Genomic DNA, 26001 nt, shown 5'->3' with positions numbered 1-26001 from the left:
ATTCACGGTCTAGTGAGAAGAAAGGCAAAATCAATAGACAGTGACAGCGCAGTGGGGGCAGTTCCATGTTAATGAGCATCATGGCAGCCTACGGGAGCTCAGAGGAGAGAACTAGCCAGGCAGAGGAAGTCAGGAAGCCTCCTGGGAAACAGTGATCTCAAAGTTGAGATACAAATGATAAAAAACAAGGAGTTAGCCAGATAGAGGTGAGGAGGGGGAGGTGAGCTGTTCCAGGAGAGGGAGCATCCCATTACTCAGGCTTCATGGGCATCATATGCTCGATGCCCTGGGTCTCTCAGCATTCCCCAATGTCTCTTCTTTTGCACCCACATGCTCAGGCACAGACCCTTCCTCTGTTGGAGGAGCTTCCCCCAAGCCTTTTTGGGAAGTTCTCTCATCCCTATCCTCTCTAAGCAATTCCACTCCTAAATGTACCAACAGAAATGTGAACATACAGGCACCAAAGGACACACATTAGAATAGTCACAACAACACTAAGCATAGTAACCAAATGTGCAGCAACAGAGACCGGGTCTGTGGATTATGATCTACCCACAGGGTGGAACACTAAACAGCAGTGAGAATGTGTGATCTATAATGACGTGTAAAAATATGTAACAGTATCACAAATAAGACATTGGGTGAAAGAAACCAAACACAAAAGAGTATATCCCATGAGATTCTATTGATAAAAAGTTCAAAAGCAAGCAATTCTATGGTGTTAGAATTCAACATAGTAGTTACCCCTTAGGAAAGCGGTAGTCACTGCAAGAAGCAAAGATATGAGGTCTGTGTTGCTAGTAACCTCCTGTTTCATGAAGTGGGTGCTGGTGGCATGGCTTCACAAAAATTCATTGACCTGCACACTTATGACATATATAATTCTCTTCATATCGTACTTTAAGTTACCTTCTCCAGGAAGCCTTCCCAGATTATTGAATGACAAGGGCTTCATGTCCAAAGAGCTTAAAAAACCCTTCTGAAAACCCACCCTCGATGTCTGAAAACCACTGAGGATGGAGTAACAAATCAAGACTGCGGGCTTGCCTCAATTTTCCTGGAGATCCTGGACAAATCCTGTCCACTCTATTGGCTCTATCTACTGCTTTAAAATGACGCGATAGAGCAGATATGCTTCTAGTTTCTTGTGGTGATTAAGGGGTTTATAGGCCAATGTGTCATCCAGCATTTTCTGAACTTCCTTATCAATTCTCATAGCCTCTGGTCATAAAACAACTCTTAAACGGCTGCAACTCTCAGATGAGTGGCACCCAACTTTCTCTTCAAGAAGGGGCATTGTCAGTAATTTTCTTTCATGAGCCCCACATAATGGGAGAAGATGCATTTAAAAAAAAAAAAAAGATGTTTACTGTGTAAGGATCTATTTGTTTTAGTCAAGATATTTATATATATATCCCTCCAGTGGGTTGAATAATTCCCACTCAAAGCAAAGTAATATGATGGTTTAGTTCCCCACCCCCTCCCAGGAAGGTTCGTACCAGGGGCTCAAATGTAGGATTTCCACTATTAATTTTAGAACATAGAAATTCACTCAAAACCCTTGTTTCTTTTCCTCAAGCCTCTCAAGATGGCACCCCTAGGCAAGGCCATGTGTCAATTCCTTATCCCACATACCAATGAGACTGGATTTCTTGGTATTTCTTGATGTACTTATCAGATATTTGATACTAGTTTCCTAAATTCTTTTCAAAAGTGATCTCAGAAGGGTACAGGTTTTTGTGGTATTACAGAACCCAAGTGAAATTAAGAAGGACCAACTCGATAATACCAACGGTGGCTGCGATTTATGCTGTACCTCTTATATACACAGCTACTATCCTAGGCACCTTCTATGGGTTCACTGGGGCTGTTCAGTCAGATAATATGGGTTCAAATCCCACCTCTGCTCCTGACTGGCTCAGTGACCTAAGTGAGTAGGTACTTAACCTCTTGGAGTCCTCATTTCTTTATCTACAGAATGAGACTTCTCACATAGTTAGGTCATTGAGTTATTGGGGGGATCAATGCATATCATCCATGGAAGCACATGGCCCAGTGCTTGGCACAGACGAAGCACTCAAAGATGCTAGCCACTCGTAGTAATTCTATTTTCTTCACAACAACTCTTTCAAGAAAGCATCAGTATCCCCATTTTATAAAGAAAAAACTGAGGCTCAGAGACTTGCCTAAGATTACACAGTGATTGAAAAAGCAGATCTAGGATTTTCAATCTAGTTGTAGATAACACCAAATCCTGACCTCTTTCCCTGGTCAGTCCTTTAGCCTCTGTTGTAGGTAGCAGGTTGTAATATAGTTGGAAGCCTCCATGGCTGCTTCTGTCTCTTTAGGAACATAATCATTTTTGAGAGAAAGAACTTTTTTTTTTTTTTTGCTTCATTACTTAAATGAAAAAAAGTAAAATTATCAGGTAAGACTTTTACTCTTGTGATAAAAACCTAATTTTCTCAAGTTCATTTTTTTATGTTCCCATTCAAGACTGTCAGTCCTAATTTCATGAGAGTTGCCAATCTTGTTTTAGGCATTAGCGAAAAGGTCCAAAGAACCTTTTGGAACCAAACCGAGTGATACGACCTTGGGAGTCTCCTTGCCCTCTCAAGGGGGCCTCAGTTTCTCCTTATGTAAAACAGGGCAGGTGGGTGGATGGAGGCTCTCCCAGTGCCTGCAGCCTTGACACAGAAGCATCTCTTCTGACATCATTTCAGGGCCCTTTATACACGTGAGCAGCTGGGCTTCAAACGTTTTTGATTCCTGCCCCGTCTTCCTGAACTATGTCAGCGGAGGAAAACAAAACAAAACAAAAAAAAGAATCCAACATCTGTTTTCACACCATGGCTGGGAATTCATTCCTAAAACATTTTTCATACTTGACCAGAAGGGCATTTCGTCACGAGTAACAGGATCCGTCCCTTGCTCTCTGGCCTCCTTTGCACTTTGCTGATAAGACAGTAATGAATGTGCTGATGCACATTTCCAGGAATCAAAGCTTCTCCCTGGCCCAGGCCAACACTGCTGTCTTCTCAGAGGCAGGTGCCAGAGCCCCGTGCCCTTCCCAGGCAAGCCGGCCAAGTCACTGTCCTTGGGGCTCTCTGCCCTCCCCAGCAGCACCTCCCTGGGGACCCTGTAAGGCAGAGGTTGGTCACTGGAGCAGCCTCAATCAAATATCCTTCTCTCTGGCTTCCTGGTCCCTGGGCCACATAGAGGGGAGAAGGACCTCCCTGCTCCAGCCTCAGCTGTACCCATGAAGAATAAGAATATTTCCCTCCCATAGTTAGGGTGATAATCAAGTGAGTTGAAGTGTGTAGAAACACCCTGTGAATACATGATCTGTGGAGCAACACACTAACAGAAAGTGCTGTGTGAGTGCAGCAGAAATGATAATATTTAATTAGAATTTGACCCTGAAACCCACTGAATGAAACAACTTTACCTGGGCTGCTCTCAGTTGCATGTGGAACTCTACACTTACATAGAGGCCACCTCAAAGAATGTCTATAAATCAAAATATATATTCTTTGAGGGATACATGGTGTTTTGGTCCTTTATCTAAATGCAGAACCACAAATGCAAAAGAGCAGCTGTCATTTCTTCAAGACAAAAGTCTTGGTGATTCAGAGCCTGTGTCTTTGCTCATCTTGTTTACCTTCTAAAACCCATCCTGGGGCAGCCCGGGTGGCTCAGCGGGTTTAGCGCTGCCTCCAGCCCAGGGCGTGATCCCGGAGACCCGGGATGGAGTCCCACGTCGGGCTCCCTGCATGGAGCCTGCTTCTCCCTCTGCCTGTGTCTCTGCCTCTCTCTCTCTCTCTCTGTCTCTCTCTGTCTCTCTCTGTGTGTCTCTATAAATAAATTTTAAAATGTTTTTAAAAAATAAAAAATAAAACCCATCCTTCTTCCCCGGCCTCTCAGGGTGTTTGGTAGGAGGCATGTGGCATGGGCAACCAGGCACTGTTGTCCATCACTGCGTGAGAACAGATTCTCTGTGAGCTTTGGAACAGATGTCTTCTCCTGTTTGGGCCACAGTTTTCACACCAATGAAATGGGTGGGGAGATCGTGGGAGACTGAGGCTGTACGGCTATTCCTCCAAGGGCAGGCACCACGATGATCCCTGTGGGGAATGACTTCACGAGTCACAGGCCTAAAAGAAAACAGCTGCGGGGGCGCCTGGGTGGCTCAGGTGTTTAAGCCTCTGCCTTCAGCTCAGGTCATGATCTTGAGGTCCTGGGATCAGTCCTGAGTCAAGCTCCCTGCTCAGCGGGGAGTCTGCTTCTCCCTCTCCACGCCCTGCTCATGCTCGTGTGTGCGCTCTCTCTCTCTCTCTCAAATAAATAAGATATATCTCAATAATAATAATAATAATAATAATAATAATAATAATAATAAACGGAAAACAGATAAATAAAAAAGGTAATGGCTTTTCAATGCTCCTTTTATCTTTCAGATTATACATCAAAGATAAATCCTCTTGTTGGTGCTTATATGCCAACAGCTCTCTACACTTGCTCCTTTCTTCCTTAACTGAGCACATATCTTGGGGACTAGGCTTCACAGGTGGGAAGAGCTAGAATTTAATCTTATTTTGTTATCACAGTGCCTGAGTCTTGGTTAATTTCTATTTTAGCAAGTAACTTTGTTTTTTATTTCTTTTATCACAGTGATATAAAGTTTCCTTTGCAAATATATTCATTTTACTTTTAAAAAGCGAATTAGCTAGAGGCACTTGGGTGGCACAGTCAGTTAAGCATCTGACTTTTCGTTTTGTCTTAGGTTGTGATCTCAGGGTCCTCAGATCGAGTCCTACATCAGGCTCCAAGCTCAGCTACTTAAGATTCTCTCTCCTTCCCCCTCTGTCGCTCCTGTCATTCTCTCTCTCTCTCTCTCTAAAATAAATAAATCAATCTTTAAAAAAACAGTGAATTATTTTAAAAGTATAGCAGCTGTTCCAGGAAGCACATAGCTACAGCAACCACCATGGCCCTGCCACCCGTTAGGGAACTCCGGGAGCTGGTGTCTGAGGTTACTTCCCTCACTCATGTGAATGGCTCGGTCACGGGATGTTCTTGCTGTTGGACATTCTTCTGGTTCCCTCGGTGCTGACTCTGGGTCAGGGGTAGAGAGGACCAGGTGGCTGGGGAGTTTTGTTCTGCCATAGGCAGAAGAAGAGCAGAACATCCTCCAGGAATAATCCTACTTACAGAGCAAGGGCTCTAGTTGTGGTTTTGGCTGTATTCAGAAGAAATTGCATAGTCATGAGTTCTGTTCTGGATGGTGTAAGAGTTTGCAACTTGCTAGAATGCATATCAGTTCAGGAATTCTCACCATATACTTCCTAGTTAGGTATTATTTCTGACTTCATTTACTTTATTGCACAGGTGAGGAAGCAGGTCCAGAAGCTAAAATGACCTGAAAAGTCACACATCTAGAAAGAGAGGGAATGAGGACTTGTTTTTTTTTTTTTTTTTTTTTAAGATTTATTTATTGGGGCACCTGGGTGGCTCAGTCAATTAAGCATCTACCTGTGGCTCAGGTCGTGATCCTGGGGTCCTAGGATCAAGCCCTGCACGGGGCTTCCTGCTTGGCAGGGAGTCTGCTTCTCCCTCTGCCTCTCCCCCTGTTTGTGTGCTCTCTCTCTCTCTCTCTCTCTCTCTCTCTAAATCGTATTTTATTTTGAGAGAGAGAAAGAGAGAGCATCACAGGGGTGGGGGCGCAGAAGGAGAGGAAGAGGGATAGAAGCAGACTCCCCGCTGCATACAGAGCCTACCAGGGCTCGACACAGGGCTCGATCCCATGACCCCAACATCAAGATCTGAACTGAAATGAAGAGCCAGATGCTCAACTAACAGTGCCATTCAGGTGCCCCTGGAATGAGGACTTTAAAACTGCATCTTTTGTCACCAAAGTTCATGCTCTTTCAACTACAAATGATGCTAAAGAAGGTTTAGAAAGAAACCAGGAAAATAAACAGATTTTGGGGCTATAGTATCCCATTCTATGAATATACTATGTAAATAGCTTCCTGCTTTGGGATAGTTTATATCCAAAAGATGAACAGCCTTGTGGCTAAACCTTTTTGTACATCTATAATATATTTGTAAGGTAAATTTCTAAAGAAAAAACCTGAAGATATCACAATTCCAGATTTCAAGTTATATTACAAAGCAGTAGTGAATAAAACAGTATGGTGCTGGCATAAAAATAGACACACAAATCAATGGAATAGAACAGAAAACCCAAAAATAAACCACAGTTATATCATTAATTAATCTTCGACAAAAGAGGAATGAATATACAATGGGAAAAAGACAGTCTTTTCAACAAATGGTGTTGGGAACACTGGACAGCTACATGCAAAAGAATGAAACTGGACCACTTTCTAACACTATACACAAAAATAAACTCAAAAGGGATTAAAGACCTAAATATGCAACCTGAAACAATAAAAATCCTTGAAGAGAACACAGGCAGTGTTCTCTCCCTGACATCAAACTGTGGCAAGGGAAATAAACAAAAAATAAACTATTGGGAGTACATCAAAATAGTTTTGTTTTTGTTTTTGTTTTTGTTTTTATCTATTTATGATAGTCACAGAGAGAGAGAGAGGCAGAGACACAGGCAGAGGGAGAAGCAGGCTTCATGCACCGGGAGCCCGATGTGGGATTCGATCCCGGGTCTCCAGGATCGCGCCCTGGGCCAAAGGCAGGCGCCAAACCGCTGCGCCACCCAGGGATCCCTCAAAATAGTTTCTATACAGCAAAGGAAACAATCAAAGAAACTAAACGGCAACCTACTGAATAGGAGAATATATTTGCAAATGACATATCCAATAAAAGGTTAGCATCCAAAATATATAAAGAACTTATACAACTCAATGCCCCAAAAAACAATCCAACTAAAAATTGAGCAGAAGACGTGAACAGACATTTTTCCAAAGAAGACATCCAGATGGCCAATAGACATATGAAGGATGTTCAAAATCATTCATCATCAGGGAAATGCAAATCAAGACCATAATAAGATATATCACACTTGTCAGAATAGCTAAAATCAAAAACACAAGAAACAACAAGTGTTGGTGAGGATATAGAACAAAAGGAACCCTCTTGCATTGCTGGTGGGAATGCAAAATGGTGCAGCCACTGTGGAAACACAAAGTTAAAAATAGAACTACCTACTATCCTATAATCACACTACTAGCTATTTATCTAAAAAATACAAAAACACTAAATCAAAGGGTTACATGCACCCCTATGTTTATTACAATAATATTTACAATAGCCAAGATATGGAAGCAGCTCAAGTGCTCATCCATAGATAAACAGATACACAAGTGTGGTATGTGTATATGTGTGTGTGTATATATATACATATATATAATATCGAATATTATTCAGCCTTAAAAAATAATGAAATCTTGCCATTTGCAACAACATGGATGGAGCTAGAGTATAATGCTAAGTGAAAAAAAGTCAGTCAGAGAAAGACAAATACCATGTGATCCCCTCACATGCGGAATTTAAGAAACAAAACAAATGAACAAAGGGGAAAAAAAAGGAGCAAGAGGCAAACTAAAGAAAAAGACACTTAACTATAGAGAACAAACTGATGTTCACCAGAGGGAAGGTGGGTAGGGTGATAGGGAGAAATAGGGGATGGACATTAAAGAGTACACTTACCATGATAAAAAAAAAAAAAAAAAAGATAAATACCTAAAATTTTAACTATGTCAAAAATCATCTATCTATCTATCTATCATCTATCTATCTATCTACATATATATCTTTAAGGGTCTTGCCACATATTGATATGTATTGCCAAAATGCCCTTCAGAAATGTTGCACCAATCAGTTCACGTGACCCCGGCATGAATGAGCATGCCCATTCTCTCACATGTCCCCTAATTCTGAGTATTTTAATTAAATTCCCTAAAATAGGAAAGAAATGGCACTCCAGTGCCTTAATTAGCACTTCTTTGATTATCAATGAAGTTAAACATTTTTCCATTTGCTCACTGACCATTTGGATTTATATGTGGGGAACTTCATGGCCAAGACTATTGTTTCCTTTTTCAATATGTTATACAATCAGGATTCAGGATAAGGAAAAATTTTCCAGAAACTCTCTGGGTCCCAGTCTTCCTAACTGTGAAATGGATTTTAGAGGAAACATTTTCAAGACCCCCTCAACTGTAATCCCAGCTGAACAGGGCAGCATCAAGGTAGCTGGGAGTCTGAGCACATCTCTTAGAGTGGAGTCTCCACCAGCCCTTTCCACTTGTCTCAGGCAGGATGGTCCAGGCTGCCAAATAGGCTGGGCCAACTCTGCCAGAATCAACACCATAACTCCACTTCCCCACATGGATACCCCACCCATGTCCACTTATTGAGGCAGTGACTGTCTTTTGCATCCATGTTAAACAAAATTATTTGTAATTTAAGAAGTAATTTTGGTTTTGTTAACTTCATTGTTAATAACTCCACCCTATAAAGGGGAAGGATGTAAGGACATCCCTGCCAACCCCACCAGCAATCCCATCCTTGGGGAACAGACATGCGGAAGGTGGACTTGACCACATCTGTGACAACCTAAGGTGATATTCCTGACATGTTTATAAAAGAACATATCCTAGCCTGTAAGAAGAAAACTGTAAAGCTTAGGAAAAAATCATACCTGCCGTTCCAAAGACAGTAATGGAAATGATGAATTTCCTTTTTTTTTTTTTTTTTAAGATTTTGAGATAGAGCGGTGGGGAGGAGCAGAGAGGGAGGGTGAGAGGGACAAGCAGATTCTGTCCTGAGTTTGAAGCATGACACAGGGCTCAATCCCAGGACCCTGAGATCATGACCTGAACTGAAACCAAGAATTGCATGCTTAACTGAATGAGCCACCCAGGTGCCCCGGGAAAGATTAATTTCTTATTATAACTTCCTTTAATGATGATTGTTATTAAGTTAGAAACAAATTGTCATTTTTCATCTGGGGTGGGTGACTGGTTAAGATGGATTTCATTTAGTTGTAAATGCAGGGAGTTGAAATTCCTTCAAACTGATCATTGCTTGAAAATGAATATGTAAGCACAGCATACGGAAAGTATTGGAAGTGTGTATCTTAATGCCCTGGGGAGGCTTGTATAATGTTTTATTTCACTTGTCTTCCAGGAAAAGGAGTCATACATTTTAACCTTGGCCTTCCCTTTATGTCCCATGTTCTAGTCTTGGCTGGACCGACTCCCCCAACCCCCACCACACTTATGATGGTCTATGAAAATGTGCTGCAAACTGAATGGATTTCTTGTTCATGGAATGGCCCCCATCCTCCACACACACCCTTACCTGCTCCCTCTCTGAATTCCTGGCCCCACTCACTGCTCTCCTCTGCTGGCCCTCACACTTGCCAGACCCTTCCTGTCTACTGTATAGTTTCTAGTTTTGCCAGGCCTTATGTTCTTGATGCCCCAGTCCTCCTAATCCCCATCCCATCCCCTGGACCTCCAAACTCTCAATAGAGAAAAGAAGGGTAGATGTCAACACATTCCTGGCTCCATTTTGGAGCACAGGATATCTGGCAGAGCGTGGGTGCTTTACTAAGTTCTGGTGCATCCAACTCCAGAGCTCAAGCTTACCATTCACAATGCCAAGCAAGATTTTGCTCTGCCTCTTGCTCCATCAGGAGGGCCCTGAAGGATTATGAGATTTGGCCTACCCATGGGGCTCCATCCCATCTCTCCATGGATGTGAAGCTGTGTGATGAGTGCAGTTTCTGTGGGAAGATTCTGCTCTAGCCAAAGTGTTGATAAGGGGCAGTTTCCACAGGACGAAAGCAAGCTGTGAGGCCAGCATCTCATGTCCCTTTGCCTTGCCTCCCATAATTCAACTATTACCCTCATCCACCCCAGGATCAGGGCAGGAGAGAAGATGCTAAAATTTGCTTCATGCATCTGGGCTGGCCCTGCAAGAGATCTGAATGAAATATACATTTGAACCATGAGTACATGCTATCCGGGCACGTCCTGAGTGTAAGAGTTCACTGCTGCCATTGAAAATAGTGGAGGCCATCAGGTGAAGCCCCAAATTCAGAGTCCCTCTAAGAACATTATCCCAGCAACAACCTGTAGAACAAGCTGGTGGAAGGAGAATGAAGAGGGGAAAAGAAACCAGATGATATTCTTTTAAAACTAAAAATCCCTCAGCAATTTTTCCCCAGGTTTCCAGCTGCAACCTCACAGAAATCACCTGCTGTAAACTTGGGGGAGTGACTTGACCTTTCTCAGGCAATCTCTTCTGGAAAAGTGTGTTAATAATACATGCTATGGGGATGCCTGGGTGGCTCAGCGGTTGAGTGTCTGCCTTCGGCCCAGGGCGTGATACTGGAGTTCTGGGATCGGGTCCCACGTCGGGCTCCCTGCATGGAGCCTACTTCTCCCTCTGCCTGTGTCTCTGCCTCTCTCTTACTGTGTCTCTCATGAATAAATAAATAAAATCTTTTAAAAAAATTAAAAAATAATAATACGTGCTATGGGGGCAGCAGGCTTAATACAGGGCCCAGCTGACAGGAGGAGTCTGTAGATGGCAGCTCCTTCTCTGTGGAGACAAGGCCTAATGGAGAGAAGGCGTGAGCCTAAAGGAAGCACTATGGGTGGGAACGTCGGTGATAGGGGATGAGCAGGAGCCCTGTGAGCCCTGTGAGCCCTGTAGCCATGAGCATGGTAAGAATGGGGAAGACAACAGAGCACTGGTAATGACAGGGCAGCAGCAATGAGGAGCTCGGCATCTCTGGTCCAGCAACCTCGCTGGGAAGGCTTCCGGCCTCGTCCCCCCAGAAGAGGCTCTAGCACCTGGCAACCTTTGTCACCCATTGCACTCAATGAGATGGAGGAGTTGCCCAGGTGACAGGAGGGGCCCCACATCAGCCCCAGCACACAGAGGTAAGAGGGGAGCTTGGGAATCAGCCTGTGTTCTAGCCCCTGATCTCCTGAGATTTGGGGTTTTTTTTTTTTAATATTTTATTTATCTGAGAGAGAGAAAGAGAAACAAAGCAGAAGCAAAAGGAGGGGCAGAGGTAGAGGGAGAAGCAGGCTCCCCGCTGAGTAGGGAGCCGATGCAGGGCTCCATCCCAGGGCCCTGAAATTGTGACCTGAGCTGAAGGCAGACGCTTCACCGACTGAGCCACCCAGGCGCCCCTCTCCTATTTCCTACAGTATGACCCCTATGCCATCAGGCAAGTCTCTGAGCCCCACACCCCCATCTCTAAAATGGGTATAATGATAATCCATACCTCAAAATGCCACTGAGATGGTTACACTGGATGAGCAAATTACGTAAAGTCCTGAGAATGATATCCTTGACTCAGAAAGCACTCAGAGGTTGCATTGTTGCCCTTAGTATTATTATTTGGTCTTAAGGATTGTTATGGGGCCCCTGTGAAGTTCTAACTTTTATGCAACTCTTTTCATGCTATTTGAAAAGTCTCCCTGATGGAACCCTGCACTGGAGCTCAAATCAAGTTAATACTGCCAAATATCCAGATTGGGCTTGAAGCTACTTGGCTCAAGGACCACTCCGAGTTTCTGCTTCCTCGTCTGTAACCTAGTGTCCTCTGGACACTGCAGAGTGACTGGGAGGATCCCACGAGGCAACGGGTGGAAAGTGGCCAGCAGTGGGCTTGGCACAGAGGAAGACTCGAGGAATGGGAGTTCCCTTTCTTTTCCTGCCCACCCTGGGAAAGTGCAAGGAGCAAGGGTGAGAACCCCCTGGGGCTCCTCTGGCCACCTGACCGGAGGGCGGGAGGGAGGGAGAGCCGCTGGGGGTGGAGATCAGGAAGGGGGTGTGTGTGGTATAGAGCAGGTCAGCCTCTTTCCCCTCTGTGACCCAGCAATTTGGAAACATCCTCCCTCTCTACTGTCCTATTTTCCTCATGTCCAGTCCACCGTGGTCAGAACAATGGCAGGATGCAGGCCTATGCTCACCAGCAATGGGGTGCTGGCCTTTGGGCCAGGCTGAGCAGGGCTTGTCTCCAGCAAACAGAGGGCTGCAACCTCAGCCTCAGAGGAGGGAGCCCCTGATGCATCCCTGGATGTTTCACCTTCTGGTCCCCCTGGGAGGCCCTGGCTGAGAGAGGCTAAAAGGCTTGGGCCTCCTTACAGCATCGATTGAAGGGGCTTTGCACTCACAGATTCCCACCCTCCTCTCATTCTGGGCATGAGCTGATGTTCAGATTCCTGGTTTCCCCTAAGAGATCTTTGCAACTTTATGCTGTTCCTGATTATAATAAACTGTCATTTTTTTTAACTGAGCACCTAGTGTGTGCCCTGCCTAATGTAAAGTATAGTCCATCCTCATAGCTCCTGGATTCTGTGTTTGCACACTCACCTACTCCTCTCAGATTTATTTGTAACTCCCAAATCAACGCTGGAGGCATGTTTTGCACTTCAATGGTTATTCATAGGCATGTGCAGAGTCTCCCCACACACACGTTCCCAGTTGAGGTTGAACAAGGGGCCATTCTGCCTTTTTGTTTCAGAGCTCATGCCATAGACAAGTCTATTTAATGCCATGGTTTTTACACTGGGGAGATTTTTGTTGCAAATTTTGCTTTTGAAATGGTCCCCAGGCACAGTGTTGAAGTGTCCTCTAGTGTTCCTAAGCATGAGAAGGCTGTGATGTGCCTTACAGAGAAAATACACATACTAGATGAGCTTCTTTCGGGCATGAGTTACAGTGCTGTTAGGAGGAGTTCAATGCTGATGAATCAACAATATCAGGTATAGCTAAAACAGAAATACACATGCAAGGTTATGCATTGATCCACTGTTGAAAATGTGATCAGAGGCTCCTGGTCCCCTAACCCTGTATTTTCCCCTAGGAACAATGGCTCAGCATTTCCTAAATGTTTTCAGTGACATTATGAAAGGTAACTACTGTGGAAAATGGCAACTCTATTTGTCATCTTCTATGACCCTTCAAACAAGCACAGGAATCAATATTATTATCCAATTTTACAGATGTGGAGATCAAGGCAGAGAAAAGGGGACTTTCCTAAAGTTACCCAGCTCACAGCTGGCTGAGTTGGGATCACACCTGTCTGTCTCCAGTGCTTGCATACTTCTGACCACACCAGGCTGTGCAGTTGTCTACTTTCCACTGGCCAGTGTGACTCTTGCAGCCACAGGAGCAGAATGTGTGTGCGGGACTGGACCACTGAACTACAACCTCACCCTCACTGGATGAGGAAGATGGAACCATGAAGAAGACAAGTGAGCCCAGGGCAGGCAGCAGTGAGGGTGCATATAAAGGCATAGAGGAGGGCAGGAGCAATATTTGCATTCCTTCCATTTTCCCCACCCTCTGAGAGGTAGTCTGGGCTCCTGAGATCTCATTTTGTAAGTTCCCATAAACCTTTCTTTGGGGAAAATATTGACTTGTGTAAAGAGGAAACTGTTCTATGTCATGCACCTGCCATGTGCCAGGCATTACACCATTTATTCTCATAAGTCTAAGTATTACTACAGAGTATTACTCCTGGAACTGAGATGGGAAGCCCTGCCATACAGCCGCAGCATTAACCTCTGTACACCAAGCCTGCTGAATGTGATGTGAACACGTGTGGCTTTCTTTCTTTCTGGTTGTTGAAGTGCAGTTGGCCCAAATGCAAGGCAAGACAAGGGACCAACGAGTCAATGTTCCTGGGAGCAGCCCTCAGACAATGATGGTGGGGCTGCTGTGACTGACTGGTCCAGACTCCTAGCTCCTCAGTTGGGACAGTCTCCTGTCATGTTCTACACTCTTACCCAGCGTTCCCCAGTGGGACTGGGCTCTCATCACCCATAATGGTATCTAGCTTGATAATATTTCCTTCTCCTCCCTGTCTCAGATCTCCTCCCAAATAAACTACCTGTGCCCAAGTAACAGTTTTCCGTTGAAGTGAACAACACACCTGGAACACGGAAGCAGGCAGTAAAAACGGTAGCTTGGCTTCACATGGATCAATACCCACTGCTATGATTTCTTCAACATATTGCTGCCTCTGGAGAGCAAGGACTCATATGACATATATCGGAGTAAGGGGAGAGGCAAGAGGACAAATTTACCACCAGCAGTAGGTGGTGGCTGTGTGCCAGTCCACACAGTAGGTATTCCAAGTTGGGATTCTGAGCAAAAGATTAGAATGGAGGAAACAACACTTTGGTGCAGATCTGCTGTGTTCCAGTCATCTTGCTAAATGACTTTGCCAAGACTCACAGACATTATCTTTTTTGAATCCTCTTGGCAACTCTAGGTAGATTAAGATTACCCCTGTACTACACATGCCCTCAGAAAGGCAAACACAGGCCACACTGCCTGGTGGCATCATGATTTGGTTACCAAGCCTATCTGACTCTGCACTTTTGCTCTTCCCCTTACCTGCTCCATTTCTACGACCCTAAAAGGTTTACTCTCCAATAACCAACATGCAATGAAGGGCTGATAGGGGCCAAGGCACACACTGGAGCAGCTCTGACTCTCAAATTCTCCTCTGTGAGCAGCTGAAAGCACTACATCGATTTCAGTTTCTATGGGCCAGGAGTCCCACCATGACTTAGCTCTGTTCAGGGTCCCCCAGGGCTGCAGTCAAGGTGCCAATGGGCCGCATTCTCATCTGGAGAAGATTCTGCTTCTAAGTTCATTCAGGTTGTTGGCAGAATTTATCTTCTTGCAGATATGTGACTGAAGACCCCAGTTTTCAATGGCTATGAGCTGGAGAACAACCACAGGTTCTAGAAGCCACCCATAATTCCCTGACACATGGCCTGTCCATAGGCAGTTTACAACATGGCAATTTGCTTCTTCTCTCCTTCCAGTCTGCTAAGATGGAGGCATACATAATGCAGGATAATCGTGGGAGTGGCCTCCCATCTCCTTTGACGTAAGATGGATAGATTTGTTATTTGCATTACTAACACCATCATCACGTGTAATTAATATTATTTTTTATAATTATTATTAATTCAGTATTCTGAAATATAGCACTAAGATCTCATTTACCTTTTGCATAGAAACCTATACTTCCCAATGCCTCTGGAATAAAATCCAAATTCCTGGTTCCATCTTTGCCTCCTCCTAGCTCTTCCCTGGTCATGCTTGGCTCTTCAGTTCTTTTTGGCACATGCAGCCCTTCTGCCTGGCCTGCCTTTACCCCATTTTCCATCAGGTTCATGTGCACATCTTCACCAGCTCCTCAGGAAGATGGTCTTGACCTTTTCAGGCCACTCTCCCCTCTCTGGGCTCTGCAGCTCCAAGCATGTGCATCTTCAGTGCTGGTCACACCACATAATGTGAGTGAGTTCCAGCTCCACTCTGAACACTGGGACTTGGCATATCTAAAGTCTCAATAAACCACACTAAATGAATACATAATCAATATGATTAAAAGCAACTTTTCTTTCATGGCCACTTAAGGTTGCCAAGTATATTAAACTGATGTAGACAAATCGGAAGTGAAGACATTGGGCAAAATACCAAGAGACCCAGCTGGATGACCTCGCAGGCCCAGAACCACTGTCCTCTTCTTACAGACTGACAGGCTCCAGAAAGAAGCCCCAGCTCTACTGAAGAGCCCTCAGCTCAGCACTTCCCATATTCGCTACTGCTATTCTTGGTCCTCCTCTTCCCCAAAGCCTGCTTGCATATTTTCAGGTCTTTGGATGTTGCAGCCAAACCACTGCTGTACTTCTGAAAGCAGAACCAAAACACACCACCTGCCACCGTCCTTGCCGACTTCCTGCTCCCAGGGCTCCAATCCAGCCTCCCCCTTCATCTGCTCTTGGTTCCCTTGCTCAGGAGCCATGTCTACGTTGTGCACACAAGCCCTGCACACTGACCAGGCCCCTCCAGCCTCCTCGGCTCCTCCTCCAGCCTGGCTCCCCTAGACCTCTGCCTGCTCTTAGGAACCCTGCTCCTCAAGACTCCTTCTTGTTGAACCACTTCCCCATTTGAATTCTTTGTGTCAAAAAAAAAAAAAAAATGAATTCTCTGTGTCCCTCCTCCATTTATTCTGGGGAAGCCTGCTCCAAAACCCAGTTGTGACTTCTGTGGGTTAAAGGCCAGGATTAAAAATAAGAAGTTACCATTTCTGGCACCCTGGCTCCTTAGCCCGGAAGAAGCTACAGAGGTAATGTGCCTTGACCAGGCACAATGACTGCTAGAAACGCCCGTGCAAGCCAGGTCCCTGGGAAAGGCAGTTGGGAAAAACCAGGCCCACCAATGGAATCAGAGAAGTGTTGCAGTTTCTCATGAAATTCCGGGGATATGAAATATGCCCATTTCATAGGTGATTGCTCTCAATTTTGAAACTAGCTGAAATCCATGGGAGTAAGACTTGAGCCAGGGAAAGAGAGGAACGAGCTTGTGACCCAAGGCAACCCACATAAAACCTGGTGAGGCCAAGTTTCTCCTAAAAATGAGAAGGATTAGATCCTCCACTTAAGATGCTAGAGAGAATCAAATGAGATAATACTTCAAGTGACTAGCACAGCATAGAACATATAGAAGTCTTGCCAAACAAAGCCAATTACCTCCTCCTTTAAAATTGCTGCTGCTGCCCTCCATGGAGGGCCTCCGGGGTTGTCAGCTCTCTAGAGCTGCCGTGGCTGGCAGGCATCAGGTACCTGCATGGCGCTGCTGCCAGAGGTAATTCAGCTGGGGTGGTGAGTGGCCCTGAGCCAGCATTCTCGGCAGGTTCAGAAGCTGCTCAGAGGGGTAACTTGGACGTGAAGCCAAAGGAAGACGCATTACAATTATCTAAATCATTCAAGGCCCCCACAACAGAGAGCTACAGTTGCTTGCAAATTTTAGATTCCCTGCCTACTGTGCCCCATCACACCAGCTCAGTTTTTGGTTATCCATCAAGTCCTGCCTTGGTGCCTTTGAGGGTGAGACAGTGAAATCCCTTCCTCCTCTCTATAGCTGCCAAAATCCCCCTCATGCTGCAGGTCTCGGCCCCACAGCCACTCTTCTAGCTCTCTCTGCCTGTCCCCCCCCCGCCCCCCAGGACATGCAGCATCTATCATTCTCTGCTATAATCAGTCACGGATGTGCCTGAGTCCCCCAACACACTGAGGGCTGATGAAGTACAGGGAGCGAGCTCTGCTCGTGTTCATGCCTGGTGTTCACCTCAGGTCTGCCCCAGAGAGGTTCCCAACAAATATCTATTGAAATGCACTTCTACAATCATGTAGTAGTAAAAAGAACCACAGCTTTCAAACTCAAAGACCTCTTTTTGAATTCTAGCTGTTTGATGAATGAGCCTATGACATTGGTTTGATTCTTTAAGCACCTCAGTTTCCATTTTGTGAAAGGGAACGATGAGATGAATCTCAGAGAATGACTTTGAGGAATCACACACACACACACACACACACACACACACACACACTCCAGGGGCCAGGGTTCCACAGTTAGACATGGAGAGTGAGCCACTTACACCAACACTCCAAGCAAAGTCTATTGCAACCATTCGAGGGTGTTTCCTAGATATCTTGGTCTCAGACTCTTGAATATACAGGTGCTAAGTCCTAGAAGTTGTCAGCTCAGCAAAGAGACCAGGCCTCCTCAGCTTCCCTCTTGAGGACAGACACGCTTCAACCCTGACCAAGGTCAGAGCCCTTCTCAGATCTCTCCTCTGTGTACATGGTCTACAATGACACTGAAAAGGGTACTTTCAATGGATCCTCTCTTGGGCCAGTCTGGACAAGAGGCCCTAGCTCCTAAATTCAGATCCTCCTGGCTGTCATACTGAGAAACAGAAGGGCAGCTGGAAACATCAAAGGAGAACCCATTTATCTCACGCCCAAGCCAGCAATTCAGGCCAGAACCCTTCTGTCTTTAAGAAGACTTATACCACAGGTAGAATAGTTAGGATAGACTGGGTGATGGTTCAGTAACAAACAACCCCCCAAATCCCAGTGTCTTACAATCACAAAGGTTTCTTGCTTCAGGATTTTATGGGTCCTAAGGGCTTCCCAGGGCAACTGCTCTGTATGTAATGGCTCAGAATGGCAAATCCACATCAGCCTGGCCAAGGAAGAATGAGCACCGGAGTCTCCCTCAGCAGTGACATGCTTCACCCCAGACACCACTGTGCATGGTAACTTTATGTCTGTTTACCCTCTTAAGCTGTCAGCTCCTTTTAGATGTCAAGCTAAGGAGTCAGAGTTTTATCCCACAGGAGATGGGGGGCTTTGTGGGTTCTTCATGAAAGGGGTACTGCCACCTCCCGTGAGGATCTGTGGGAGCACCCTGCCCAAGTTGACCAGAAGCCTGGGGCTTGTCAGATTCTTCATAGTAGACTGAACCTGCCCATTCTCTCTGAAAGGTAGGAGCTCTAGGTCCTGGTTCTGTACCAAGAATGTCCTCTAATGTCTACAGATATCTCTTATTTATGTGTTTACATGTGAATACATATGCCCGTCACAGGGTGTGTAAGGCATTTTGATATTGATTTGTGTATAAAAACTCCCCAAGGTAGGCAGACAATAAGCAAAACCGAGATTGTCCAGTCTAGTATTAAAATCATAGATGACAATGATCACTTTTTCTATGGAAAGCTAGATGCATTGGGGTCCATGACCCAGTGCATATGGGCACAGGGCCTGGTATGCAGATCCTTTAATGATGTTTGATGCTTTATATTTCTGTGAGGCAATATGCCAAGAGATATCAAACATGCCATATTAATATCAAGGTGAGATGACCTCATAAATTCTTCCCTGCCCTGGCATCTATAAAACTCAGGTACATAGGGGCTAAGTGACCCATCCAAGGTTGCAATGCGGGGTTATCAGAAGCCTGAGACGGTGACATCTGGCACAAAACACATGAGGCTGGTCGATTTATTTTTGTTTGTTTTGCCAATCACGAGCTACATCTCAGAAACCCATGTATGGATCCACACTGACTATTTTAGAGCAAAGATGACCAGCTATTTATATAGAAATAATATTATTTTTTACTTATTAATAAAAATTATCTTTAAGAATTATTTTATTGAGGAGTGCCTGAGTGGCCCAGTCTGTTGAACATCTGACTCTTGATTTTCGTTCAGATCATGATCTCAGAGTTGTAGGATCAAGCTCTGGGTCAGACTCTGCTCAGCACAGAGTCTGCTTGTCCCTCTCCCTCTGTTCCCTGCCCCCACACTCTCTCCCTCTAAAGTAAATAAATAAAATCTTTAAAAATAAATAAATAAAAATGGCTGATTTTTTCAAAAAGAATTATTTTATTGATTTTATTTATAAAAGAACAAAATATAAGACCATGACTGTAAGCCTAGTACTGGTCCCTGTTCTAAGTAGGCGAGAATGCTGGGGTCAGAATAAATGGTTAGGACAGGCAGGTGACTATGGAGGACCACTCAGTTCTGACTCCCAATAACATCACAGAGAGCTACTTTCAGTCATGATTTTAGTCAAATCATGAAGAAGACAGATTCTCATAGAAGCAGACAAGGGCTAACCATGGTCCAGAGTCTGGCTACAGAATTCAATAGGCATCTCCAACTATCACTGTAAACTTTTCCTCAGAAGCTGTGGGGTGGTGGTTTTCACCTTTATCTCTCTCACAATTGAGTCAAGCTGAGCAGAGCAGGTATTTAATAATCAGACTCACCCTCAGGAGTCCATTCCAAGGACACTGTAGAACCTTAGGATAAGCTGATCTTTAATCAAATATCTGTGAATTTCTTCTGCATTATTTAATTTCATTTGTATTGTATATATCGACCAAGGTTCTCCAGAAAAACAAAGCTAGTAACATCTATCCATCTACTTATCTACCCCTTTATCCATCTAACCACTCATGCATCCATTTATCTCTATGTGTATATAAACACATATGTATATAGACACATATACATGGATGGATATGTATACATACTCTAAAATCCATAAAGCAAGCTATAAACTCAGGCAGAAATCGCTGCTGTAGTCTTGAGTCAGAATTTATCTTTCTTCGGGAAATTGTAGTTTTTGTGCTTAAAGCCTTCAACTGATTAGATGAGACCCACCTACATTCTCAAGAGCTTGAGGCCAACTGATTATAGATGTTAACCACATCTACAAAAACCTCAACAGTAGTAACCTAGATTCCCGTGTGTGATTAAGTAAATGGACACTACAGCCTAGCCAAGGTGACAGAAAGCTAAGCATCACACTGAATTCCAGCCATTTTTCAAAACGTGTGATTCCACTGGAGTTGGGGCAAGTTAGCTACTGGAGACCTGCACTTCTCTCAGTTGCCATGAGTCAATCTATCTGTCCAAATCAGCCACACACACTCTTGTTTTTTTCCTTGTAATTCTGAGTTCAGTGTGCCCACATGTCTTGTCACATCAATTAGGAAGCAAATTTGTGAGTCATGGAGGATCAGCAGATAAAGTTTTAAACCCCCTGATCAGGTCTTTATGACCTAACTATCTGATTGCCCTAGAATAAACCCAACTGCCATGCTTTGCTTCACCTTCTTCCAAGTACCCCGTGGCCTGGAAATGACTCATGGCCCAAGAATGAAGAAAACAGTCAGAATCCCAATCACTTCCTCCATCCCATCTTCAGTGAGCCTGACATACAAAGCTGAAACCCTCCAGATGAATGAGGAGAGTGGAAGTTGAGCCCAGCAACCTTCTTTTTGGACGTGAATGAAGAGTTGTAACATTCTTTTCCATCTGGGTCAAGGGAAACTCAGTTTTTCTGCTTTTAGCCTGCATGTCTCAGATGCCACATTGGCAGGTGGATAGCCCTGCTATTTCTTATGCATTAGAAATTTTATCATTTCTCAAACACAAAAGGAAAAAGACAGTAAATAGCAAATTCTTAGGAGAATGTGGAGCAACCACGGCTGATAAGAGTACAAATTAGTACTACCCCTAATTTGGAACCTGCCGTGGCAATGGCTGTGATTCTCCAGTGGTTCTTCTCTTGGGTTTATATCCAACAGAAATGCACACATGGGAATGCTCATAGCAATGCTACTCTTAATAGCCCAAAGCTGGAAATAACACAAATGTCTATCAACAGTAGGATGGATAAATAAATATATTCACACAATGGAATACAGCTACAAGAATGATGATCTGTAGCTACACGCAACACCAGGGAAGAATGTCATAAACATGACATTGAGCCAAACTGACGAGACACCAGAAAATGACATGTATAATTATTATAAACAGATGGAACTACTCCATAGTATAGGAAGTCAGGACTATGGTTCCCATTGGAGGGAATATTGTGACAAGAAAGGGTCACCAGGGGGCTTCTGTAGCAATTAATAATGTTTGGTTATCTCTTACTGCCTAATAAATTACCCCAAAACTTAGAGGCTTAAAACAACAACCATTTCTTGATATTTCATGAGTCTGTGGGTCAGGAATTCAGGCAAGGCTCAGCTGGGTGATTTTGTTCCATGTGGTTTTGATGGAGACCACTCAGTGGTCTTCAACTAACAGATGGACTAGTGATCTGTCCTAACAAGTTCTGTGCTTTGACAGGGATCACCAGAAGTCTAGGCCCTATTGGAACTCTCAACAGGAGTATGTATATGTGGCCTCTCTGACACTGTAGTTCCTAGGTAGTTAGACATCCTACATTGTGTTTCAGAGCTCTCAGAGAGACACCCAGGAGGAAGCGCCAAGATTTCTTATAACCTAGCCTTGGCATCATTTTCACTTCATTCCCTTGATCAAAGAAGTCACTAAAGCCAATCTAAATGCAAGAGGAGAAGAGGAATACATTCTACTACCCCGGGGAAATGGCGTGCAATGTACATGTACATGGGAAGGACATGATCAAGGCACCATCTTGAAGATAAGCTAGCACAGGTGATGCTGTTTCTCAATTTGGGTCTTGGCTACAGGTTATATTCAGTTTGTGAAACTTTCCCAAGCTATATACTCACAACATGTGCCCTTTCCTGCATGTATATATCCCGTACACTGAAATAAACATTCAGTGTGTCACCCCAGAATTCACATGCTGAAGCGTAATCCCTAAGTGATGATACTTAGAGGCAGGGCCTTTGAGAAGCTACTGAAGTAAGTGCACTTATATTTAAAAAAAAAAAAAAAAGCCAGATAGCTTCCTCACCCCTATCTCCATGTGAGGACACAGCAAGGAGACAACCATCTGTGAACCAGGAAGTAGGCTCTCACCAGACAGAATCTGCTGGTGCCTTGATCTTGGGCTTCCCAGGCTCCAGAGCTGTCACAGCAGCCCAAAAGAGCTAAAACAATTTGATTTTAAGGAAAAGTTTACTTTTGTAAAGAATTATTAAGCAGCATGACACTGGGTAGGGGCTGGTCCCATTTGGGCATGCCTATGGCCTGAGGATAACTCTGGCTTCAGGCCCTTTACCAACCCTGTGTTCTTGGGCCACATGGATGAGAACTTTCAGGCCTAATTCCTTGTAAGGTCCTGTAAGGCTTCCATCAGTTTGAATAAGGAAGAAAAGCAAAAATTGCCCCCTGGATTACTAGGAGGGAGAATAAGAGGATCTAAGAGAGAACTCCCAGTGTATATCCTGGCTTCTCAGTAAACAAACTTCATTTCACTTCAAACACTGCCTCCAACCCCCACTTCTCAGCTACAGAGGAAGTCAGCAGCTAAGACTTCCTAGAAGACCTGATAGGGTACAGAAAACTTTCCATCCCCTCCCCATGGTCTTCAGCTTGCCAGCAAAGGAAAGGATACATTTTCAGGCACCTGCGCCTTTGGGGCGGGGGGGGGGGGGGGGGGGGGGGGCGGGGGGCAGTCCCCAGGTCAGAAACCAATGAAAACATTCTGTGGCTGCCAGAATCAGACCGAAGTCCCTAAGCGGGGTGACAAGTGAATCACCTCAACTCATGCTTAGTCACTACAAGGTACTTTCCACACGGACACATGGAGATGGTTACCAAAGAAATGTCTGCTGGCTGCGCTCACATCAGCTCAAAGAAAATGTTGTTGTAACCTTTACTTTGGAGGGGGGAAAAACAGCATCACTTTCCCTTTTCCTTTCCTTTTCTTTTTGGAGAGAGATCTGTTGGCAAAACAGCCAAAGTAGTTGTTTTTGTTTACCCTGGAGAAAGTTTCCAGATAGCTCTGAATCCTGAGCCTTGTGTATGTGGCAGGCCCTTCAAGTCTTAAGCACTTAACATCTAAGTGTGTAAACAACCCCCTTCGAGGGGACTGTTGCGGGCCTTCCAGATCATAGGCCCTCCCATCATGTCCTCTGATCACCGGCGGAGTCCTCTGGGCTTTGAGGAGCCAGAGGGCCAGGGGTCCAAATCTTCACTCTGACCTGTACTGTAAGCACAAACTAGGGCATCGTATTCCAGCTTCCTGGGCTCCTTCCTTCTTCATGAACAATGACAAAGGTTAGGAATGCTTACCACCAAGTGGTTATGACAGGTGAGGTGATGTGTGGAACGCCACAAACAACGCTCAGTACTCGCATAATAGCTGATTAGTTAAGTTGAGTTCATCCCTTCCTCCTTGTCTCCCAATCCTTCCTTTCTTATTTACCTCTTCACCTTTGTCTTCTTAAAGCCCCTCTCTTCCTCTTCTTTTCCTGCATTTCAAACATACTTAACCCCCCTCCCCCCATTCTCTCCTCCCTCTCTGCTGTCTGTATTTTTTTTTCTTTGCCTTGTTTTCAAGTCTCAAACCCCCTTGTGTGCACTCACAGCCATCCCTCTGGCTGGTACAGCCTTGGCAGGGTGTCTGTTGAAAGCCAGCCAAATTCTGGTTAAAAACACTGCAATTCTTGGCCAGACTTTCTCTCCTTACAAACGAGGGTGATGTTTCCAGCATGGGAAGTCTTCCCATCCATTTAGGCCCCCGGGGAAAAAATAGCAATGCCTCAGAGTGTGGCCTTAGGTGGACAGCGATGTGAGGCTCCGGTTATTGACAGAAATAAATCTGGTGTTTCTGAAAATTGTGAAGCATGCGCAGTAGATGTGTCATCCCAGCAAAAGTGAGTCAGTCCCCAGGCCGGGGCCCAAATCTGGCGGCATTCGCGTTCTAAATAGAAAGTATATTCCTGGCCAGCCTAACATTAGCAAATCGGCGGTCAATGAGCACAGAAAGAGAGAGGCCGAAGAGGAGACATGCAAACCTATATTTGCAAGAAGTTTTACCGGAAAGATGGAAGTTCTCGCTTGGTGATTTTTTAAAGTCCTTCCTTTCCCCTCTTTCTCTTTCTCTCTATCCTGCTGTCTGCTCTCTATCCAAGCTTTTCCTTCCATCATTATCTTAGCACAAACTTCTAGAATGACCTTTAAAAATAGGACCACAGCATCGATAGATGAATGGATAAAGAAGATGTGCTACCTATCCACTGAATCCAGGGAACCCATGGTATTCCATAAGGAATACTACTCAGCCATAAAAAAGAAAGGAATCTTGCCACCTGCAACAGCATGGAGGGATTTTGAGGACATTGTGATGTGAAAGAAGTCAGAGAAAGGCAAATACCATATGAACTCACTACTTATGGGTCAAATAATAATAATAATAATAATAATAATAATAATTAAGCAATACGCTCATAGACACATAAAACAGATTGGTGGTTGCCAGAAGGGGGAATGGATGAAGGGGCCATGAGGTACCAATTTCCAGTCACAAAGTAAGTCACTCCATGGGGATACAATATACAGCATGACAACTATAGTTAATAATACTGTATTGCATATTTGAATTTTGCTAAATCTTAAAAATTCTCATCACACTCAAAAAATTTATAACTATGGGAGGTAATGGATGTTTAGCTAGACTTATTGTAGTGATCATTTTGTAATATATGTAAACATCAAATCATAGTTATAAACGTGACACTAACATGTTATGTCAGTTATATCCCAAGTAAATTTTTTTTAACGACTGAAAACTAAAGATTTTGAAAAGTAAAAAGAAAAAACAGGATCACAACAGTGTACTGATGCAATGCAATCAACTGGATGCTATAGCCTTTGGAGTAAAACAGGCCTGAGTTCAAATCCTGACCCTACATCCAGCTAGCTGTGGCATGTGTCTGTGTGTGTGAGAAAAAAAGAGAGAAACTTCTGGCAAATGTCTAATCTCTTTTGAGTACCACTTCAACAAATGGGAACTTCTGCCTCTTACCCTCTGAAGAGTAAAGAAGGTAACATCAGGAGGCACCTGGGTACTTTAGTCAGTTTAGTGTCTGCCTTCAGCTTGGGTCATGATCCCAGGATCCTGAGGGTCCCTACAGAGCAGGGAGTCTGCTTCTCCCTCTCACTCTCCTGCTGTGCGCATTCTCTCTCTCAAATAAATGAATAAAAATCTTAAAAAGAAGAAGAAGAAGAAGAAGAAGAAGAAGAAGAAGAAGAAGAAGAAGAAGAAGAAGAAGAAGAAGAAGAAGAAGAAGAAGAAGAAGAAGGTGACATCAGTAAAAAAAAAAAGGTAACATCAGTAGTACCCAGCCCATGGCAGGTGCATCACATCTGAGCCACCTGCTTCTTCCTTTCCCTGGGAAGGTAAAGAGTCTGGACCACCAATGCCTCTTCATCCCCCAGTTCCCCACACCTGAGGCTGCCCTTCTGGAAGGTGAGAGCACTTGGTCCATGTAAGCAACAGTAACGGCAGCAACTGCCACTACACCAGCTCACCTCTCTGCTCTGGATACAGATTCTGGAGAAAAGAAGCCACACTGGCCCTGGGCTTCTCGTGCCAGCATCCCTGGCAAGCCCAGATGCCTGAATCACGTGGTCTTCATAGTGCCAGAGGAAGTGATGCAACCACCCTCAGGCTTTGGGTCAGCCAGGAAGAAAGTGTCCTGTTACAGCGTGGGTGTGGCTGGCCTCAGAGCTCCAGGCCTGCACCCGGTCCCAAACCCACAGCAAAGAGGCAGCAGGAGATCCTGTCTTTGTGCATACACTGTCTGCTGTTTACCCTGCTTTGTGCACCACCATCTGGGCCCCACAAAGGGCCAAGCCAAGCAAGTCATCCCTGGCCCTTG

The 26001-nt window shown here is 44.6% G+C and overlaps 1 long non-coding RNA gene across 1 annotated transcript in view; it reads right to left on the bottom strand.

The window, feature by feature from the left end:
- The window catches only part of LOC112650174 (uncharacterized), an 82159-nt gene extending 56399 nt beyond the window's left edge, over positions 1-25760 (bottom strand). Inside the window, exon 1 of the long non-coding RNA XR_007414118.1 lies at positions 25652-25760. This is a non-coding gene — a long non-coding RNA (uncharacterized LOC112650174). The remainder of the gene's footprint in view (positions 1-25651) is intronic.
- Positions 25761-26001: the final 241 nt, after the last annotated feature.

This window comes from Canis lupus, chromosome 11, assembly GCF_003254725.2.
Source record: "Canis lupus dingo isolate Sandy chromosome 11, ASM325472v2, whole genome shotgun sequence".
Lineage (NCBI taxonomy): Eukaryota > Metazoa > Chordata > Mammalia > Carnivora > Canidae > Canis > Canis lupus.
The sequence above is the reverse complement of the archived record's forward strand: the minus strand, read 5'-3'. Positions and strand labels throughout refer to the sequence as shown.